This window comes from Oncorhynchus masou, chromosome 5 (genome assembly GCF_036934945.1).
Source record: "Oncorhynchus masou masou isolate Uvic2021 chromosome 5, UVic_Omas_1.1, whole genome shotgun sequence".
Taxonomy (NCBI): domain Eukaryota; kingdom Metazoa; phylum Chordata; class Actinopteri; order Salmoniformes; family Salmonidae; genus Oncorhynchus; species Oncorhynchus masou.
In genome coordinates this window covers 89479462-89487550 of record NC_088216.1, presented here as the reverse complement: position 1 = coordinate 89487550, position 8089 = coordinate 89479462, and the positions used below count along the sequence as shown (strand labels likewise).

The 8089-nt window shown below is 44.8% G+C and overlaps 1 non-coding gene across 1 annotated transcript; it reads left to right on the top strand.

Annotated features, from left to right (window-relative positions):
* The first annotated feature begins 5357 nt into the window (after positions 1-5357).
* On the top strand, positions 5358-5433 carry trnaa-ugc (transfer RNA alanine (anticodon UGC)). Its single transcript has one exon. It is a non-coding gene; the product is annotated as a tRNA-Ala (tRNA).
* The last annotated feature ends 2656 nt before the right edge of the window (positions 5434-8089 follow it).

Below are 8089 nucleotides of genomic sequence, written 5' to 3'. Positions count from 1 at the left end.
CTACACTACCCGACACTACCCTACACGATTCTATCCTACCCGACACTACCCTACACTACCCTACACTACTCAACACTACCCTACACTATTGTACATTACCCTACACTACCCTATACTACCCGACACTACCCTACACTACCCTACCCACACTACACACACTACCCTACCCTACCCTACCCGGCATCACCCTACACTACCCTACCCGGCATTACCCTACCTGCCCGGCATTACCCTACAATACCCCACACTACACTATCCTACACTACCCTACCCAGCACTAACCTACACTACCCTACACTACACTACCCTACACTAGCCTACCAGGAACTACCCTACACTGCCCTACCCAGTACTACCTGACACTACACTACCCTACATGACCCTACACTACACTACCCTACACAACACTACAGTACCCTAATATACCCCACCCTATACTACCCTAAACTACACTACCCTACATTATCCTACACTACACTACATTACCCTATATTACTCTACACTACCTGACACTACCTTACATACCCGACACATCCCTACACTACCCAGCACTACCCTATACTACCCTACACTACCCGACACAACCCAACCCTACCCGACACTACGTAACACAACCCTACACTACCCTACACTAACCTACACTACCCTACACTACCCTACACTACCCGACACTACCCTATACTACCCGACACATCCCTACACTACCCTACACTACCCGGCACTACCCTACACCACCCTACCCAGCATTACACTACACTACCCGGCACTACCCTACACCACCCTACAGCACCCTTCACTACCCTACACTACCCGACACAACCCAACCCTACCCTACGCAACCCTAAACTACCCTACACTACCCGACACTAGCCTACACTACCTTACACTACCTTACCCTACCCTACACTACCTTACACTACCTTACACTACCCTACACTACCCGACACTAGTCTACACTACCCGACACTACCCTACACTACCTTACACTACCCTACCCTACCTTACACTACCCGACACTACCCAGCACTGCCCTACACTACCTGACACTACCCAACACTACCCTACCATACACTAGCAGACACTACCCGACACTCCTGGGCCTAGTGGTTAGAGTGTTGGACTAGTAACCGAAAGGTTACAATTTCAAATCCCCAAGTTGACAAGGTACAAAATCTGTCGTTCTGCCCCTGAACAGGCAGTTCACCCACTGTTCCTAGGCCGTCCTAGTTAAATAAAGGTAAAATAAAAAATGAAATAAAAACTACCCTACACTACCCGACACTACCCTACACTACTCCACACTACCCTACACTACCCTACACTACCCGACACTACTCTACACTACTTTACCCTACACTTCCCTACACTACCCTTCACACTTCTATCCTACACTACCCTACACTACCCGACACTACCCTACACGATTCTATCCTACTCGACACTACCCTATAGTACCCTACACTACCCGACACTACTCTACACTACTCTACTTTACCCTACACTTCCCTACACTACCCTTCACACTTCTATCCTACACTACCCGACACTACCCTATAGTACCCTACACTACCCGACACTACCCGACACAACCCGACACTACCCGACATTAGCCTACACTACCTTACACTACCTTACCTTACCCTACAATACCTTACACTACCCGACACTACCCTAAACAATTATACCTACACTACTCCATACTACCCTACACTACCCTACACTACCCTACACTACTTTACACTACCCTACACTATTGTACATTACCCTACACTACCCTATACTACCCGTCACTACCCTTCACAATTCTGTCCTACACTATCCTACCTTACCCGACACTAGCCTACAGTACTCTACACTACCTGACACTACTCTACGCTACCTGACACTACCCTACACTACTCTACCCGACACAACACCACACTACCCTACACTACCCGACACTATTCTACCCGACACTACCGTAAACTACCCTACACTACCGACACTACCCTACACTATTCTTCCATACACTACTGACACTACACGACACTACGCTAACATACACTACCCGACACTACCCTACACTACCCGATACTTCCCTACACTACCCGACAATACCCGACATTACCCTACACTAGCCGACCCAATCTGACACTACCCTACACTACCTAACACTAACAGACACTACCCGACACTACCCTACACTACTCCACACTACCCTACACTACCCTACAATACCCTACACTACTTTACACTACCCTACACTATTGTACATTAGCCTACACTACCCTATACTACCCGACACTACCCGACACTATTATACCCTACCCTGCCCGACACAACCCTACAATATTTTACACTACCCGACACTACCCTACACTACCCGACACTACCTTACACTACCCGACACTACTCTACATTACCCAACACTAACCCTACACTACCCTACCCTACTCTACACTACCTGACACAACCCTACACTACCCTACACTACCCAACACTACACTACTCTACATTACCCTACACTTCCCAACACTACCCTTCACAAATCTACCCTACACTTCCCAACACTACCCTTCCCAATTCTACACTACACTAGCCGTCACTACCCTTCACAATTCTATCCTACACTACCCTACCGTACCCGACACTCCCCTCACTACCCGACACCACCCTACACTACCCAACACTACCTTACACGACCATACACTACCCTAAACTACCCTACACTACTCTACCCGACACAACACTACACTACCCGACACTACCCGACACTACCCTACAATACCCGACACTACCCTACACTAACCGACACTACTCCACACTACCACTCTACCTTGGGCGAGCAATACCTCGAGACTTCCTTAATATTGGACATCTCACACCAGCTGTTATTGACAAATAGACACACACCACCAGCACTTGTCTTACCAGATGTAGCTGGTCTGTCTTGACGATGCAAGGACAACCCAGCCAACTGTATATTATCTGTGTCATTGTTCAGCCACGACTCATTGAAACATAAGATATTACAGTTTTTAATGTCCCGTTGGTAGAATAGTCTCGAACTGAGATCAACCAGTTTATTCTCCAGTTATTGCATGTTGATCAATAGAAAACATGGTAGAGGCGGGTTACACACTCGCTGACAAATTCTCATAAGGCACCCCAATCGACTCCCCCTGTATTTCCATCTTTCTTCACGAGAATGACAGGGATGATTATGATTTAACAGTGGTCATGATATAACAGTAGTCATGATATAACAGTAGTCATGATATAACAGTAGTCATGATATAACAGTGGTCATGATATAACAGTAGTCATGATATAACAGTGGTTATGATATAACAGTAGTCATGATTTAACAGTGATCATGATATAACAGTAGTCATGATATAACAGTGGTCATGATATAACAGTGGTCATGATATAACAGTAGTCATGATATAACAGTAGTCATGATATAACAGTAGTCATGATATAACAGTAGTCATGATTTAACAGTGGTCATGATATTACAGTAGTTATGATTTAACAGTGGTCATGATATAACAGTAGTCATGATATAGCAGTAGTCATGATATAACAGTAGTCATGATATAACAGTAGTCATGATATAACAGTAGTCATGATATAACAGTAGTCATGATATAACAGTAGTCATGATATAACAGTAGTCATGATATAGCAGTAGTCATGATATAACAGTAGTCATGATATAACAGTAGTCATGATATAACAGTAGTCATGATATAACTGTAGTCATGATATAACAGTAGTCACGATTTAACAGTGGTCATGATATTACAGTAGTCACGATTTAACAGTGGTCATGATATTACAGTAGTTATGATTTAACAGTAGTCATGATTTAACAGTGATCATGATATAACAGTAGTCATGATTTAACAGTGGTCATGATATTACAGTAGTCACGATTTAACAGTGGTCATGATATTACAGTAGTCACGATTTAACAGTGGTCATGATATAACAGTGATCATGATATAACAGTAGTCATGATTTAATGACGACCAGGTGGCGAATCGCATCTCTGCATGTCTGGCAGACATATCAGTGTGGATGACGGATCACCACCTCAAGCTGAACCTCGGCAAGACGGAGCTGCTCTTCCTCCCGGGGAAGGACTGCCCGTTCCATGATCTCGCCATCACGGTTGACAACTCCATTGTGTCCTCCTCCCAGAGCGCTAAGAACCTTGGCGTGATCCTGGACAACACCCTGTCGTTCTCAACTAACATCAAGGCGGTGGCCCGTTCCTGTAGGTTCATGCTCTACAACATCCGCAGAGTACGACCCTGCCTCACACAGGAAGCGGCGCAGGTCCTAATCCAGGCACTTGTCATCTCCCGTCTGGATTACTGCAACTCGCTGTTGGCTGGGCTCCCTGCCTGTTCCATTAAACCCTTACAACTCATCCAGAACGCCGCAGCCCGTCTGGTGTTCAACCTTCCCAAGTTCTCTCACGTCACCCCGCTCCTCCGCTCTCTCCACTGGCTTCCAGTTGAAGCTCGCATCCGCTACAAGACCATGGTGCTTGCCTACGGAGCTCTGAGGGGAACGGCACCACAGTACCTCCAGGCTCTGATCAGGCACTACACCCAAACAAGGTCACTGCGTTCATCCACCTCTGGCCTGCTCGCCTCCCTACCACTGAGGAAGTACAGTTCCCGCTCAGCCCAGTCAAAACTGTTCGCTGCTCTGGCCCCCCAATGGTGGAACAAACTCCCTCACGACGCCAGGACAGCGGAGTCAATCACCACCTTCCGGAGACACCTGAAACCCCACCTCTTCAAGGAATACCTAGGATAGGATAAAGTAATCCTTCTCACCCCCCCTTAAATGATTTAGATGCACTATTGTAAAGTGGCTGTTCCACTGGATGTCATAAGGTGAATTCACCAATTTGTAAGTCGCTCTGGATAAGAGCGTCTGCCAAATGACTTAAATGTAAATGTTAAATGTATATAACAGTGATCATGATATAACAGTAGTCATGATTTAACAGTAGTCATGATATAACAGTAGTCATGATTTAACAGTGGTCATGATATAACAGTAGTTATGATATAACAGTAGTCATTATATAACAGTAGTCATGATTTAACAGTGGTCATAATATAACAGTGGTCATGATATAACAGTGGTCATGATATAACAGTGATCATGATATAACAGTGGTCATGATTTAACAGTAGTCATAATATAACAGTAGTCATAATATAACAGTGGTCATGATATAACAGTGATCATGATATAACAGTGGTCATGATTTAACAGTGGTCATGATATAACAGTAGTCATGATATAACAGTGGTCATGATATAACAGTAGTCATTAGGGGGGCCCTGTGTGGCCCTGTGTGGCTCAGTCGGTAGAGCATGGCGCTTGCAACGCCAAGCGTCGTGGGTTCGATTCCCGCTGGGGCCACCCATATGTAAAAGTAGTGGCCCCAGCCGACTTGTAAGTCGCTTTGGACAAAAGCGTCTGCTAAATGGGATATATTATTATATAACAGTAGTCATGATTTAACAGTGGTCATGATATAACAGTGGTCATAATATAACAGTGATCATGATATAACAGTAGTCATGATTTAACAGTGGTCATGATATAACAGTGATCATGATATAACAGTGGTCATGATATAACAGTGATCATGATTTAACAGTGGTCATGATATAACAGTAGTCATGATATAACAGTAGTCATGATATAACAGTAGTCATGATTTAACAGTGGTCATGATATAACAGTAGTCATGATATAACAGTGGTCATTATATAACAGTAGTCATGATTTAACAGTGGTCATAATATAACAGTGATCATTATATAACAGTAGTCATGATATAACAGTAGTCATGATATAACAGTATAAGTTTACATATAAGATAAAAACACATTGACTGTAGTACTTGCACTGCTAGAAAGGCTTGGCATCTGGGATGCCTACAAGGCCCCTCCTTTCAGCAAATCTGATCATGACTCCATTTTGCTTTTCCCTTCCTATATAGGTTGAAACTAAAACAGGAAGTACCTGTGGTAAGGACTATTCAACGCTGACCGAACCAATCGGAATCCACGCTTCAAGATCATTTTGATCACGCTTAGTGGGATATGTTCCTTTTAGTCTTCGAGAAAAGCATTGACGAATGCACTGGGGGAAAAACTGCCCTACTCTCTCCTGTACTATGACCTAAAAGTTACATAAAAGTAGTCTTTCGTCTCCAGTCCATGGTGTCTTTCTGTGACTGTCCGTCCGTCCGTCCATCCATCTGTCCATCCATCCATCCATCCATCCATCCATCCATCCATCCGCCCATCCGTCCATCTGTCCATCCATCCATCCATCCATCCGTCCATCCATCCATCCGTCCATCCATCCATCCGTCCATCCATCCATCCATCCATCCGTCCATCCATCCATCCATCCATCCATCCATCCATCCATCCATCCGCCCATCCGTCCATCTGTCCATCCATCCATCCATGCTTGTGACTGACTATTTTACCTCTGGTCCTCCACTGTGAGCCTCTGTGGGTCTTTGTGGGTCTCTGTCCCTCTATGGTGAGTCTCTGTGGGACTCTGTCCCTCTATGGTGAGTCTCTGTGGGACACTGTCCCTCTATGGTGAGCCTCTGTGGGACTCTGTGGGACTCTGTCCCTCTATGGTGAGGCTCTGTGAGCTTCTGTGGGTATCTTTGGGACTCTGTCCCTCTATAGTGCGCCTCTCTGGATCACTGTGGGAAAGTTGTGCCCTGTCCTTGTCCCCGTCTGGCCATGTGACCCAGGGTGACAGATTCTCTAGATATCATGAGGATCAGTTAGACAGGCTGGCTTCCTGCACACAGCTGCCGTGTGTGTCTGTGTGTGTGTGTGTGTGTGTGTGTGTGTGTGTGTGTGTGTGTGTGTGTGTGTGTGTGTGTGTGTGCGTGTGTGTGTGTGTGCGCATGCGTGCGTGCGTTTCCTGGTCACAGCTGCTACGGCTCTTGTTTCATCCCTCAGCCTGGAAATAGACATGGAGTTAACATTCAACAAGAGACATCCTGTAGCCCTCAGACTGGAGGGGTAGGGTTACCTGCTAACGGAACTGAGGATGGGCCAGGGGGAGGCAGGGGCTAAGGTTACCCCATAATGAAACTAATGGGGGAGGAAGAGGTGGAGCCAGTTGGAACGCAGGGTGAGACGAGGGACAGTTGAAGGGGTGTGTCTGTGATGTAATGGACGGAGAATACATCCCAGCTGGAACGGTTGTTTCCTTGGAAGTTGTGGGAATGTATGTTTTTGTTTTCACATTGGTTGTGGGACTGAAGCAATACGTTTCCTGACTGGTGAAAAATAACGTTTTTTAAATGTTGCCGAGAACAGAAGTGAAAATGTAGCCTCTTCTGGGAACGTTTACTTTTAGGTTCCAGGGAGGTTCTGAGAATGTTTACTTTTAGGTTCCAGGGAGGTTCTGAGAACGTTTACTTTTAGGTTCCAGGGAGGTTCTGAGAACGTTTACTTTTAGGTTCCAGGGAGGTTCTGAGAACGTTTACTTTTAGGTTCCAGGGAGGTTCTGAGAACGTTTACTTTTAGGTTCCAGGGAGGTTCTGAGAACGTTTACTTTAGGTTCCAGGGAGGTTCTGAGAAAATTTACTTTAGGTTCCTGGGAGGTTCTGAAAACGTTTACTTTTAGGTTCCAGGGAGGTTCTGAAAACGTTTACTTTTAGGTTCCAGGGAGGCTCTGAGAACGTTTACTTTAGGTTCCAGGGAGATTCTGAGAACGTTTAATTCTGTTTTCCTGGGAGGTTTTATTAACACTGAGACTACATTTCAATGAAGGCTTCAATAAGATTCTAACAACACTGACAGCTTCTATATAAAGACACAATACAATACAAAAGAAAGACACTATAAAGACACTATAAACACACTATAAAGACACTATAAAGACACTATAAAGACACTATAAATACACTACACTATAAATACACTATAAATACACTATAAATACCCTATAAAGACACTATAAAGACACTATAAAGAAACTATAAATACACTATAAAGACACTGTAAAGACACTATAAAGACACTATAAAGAC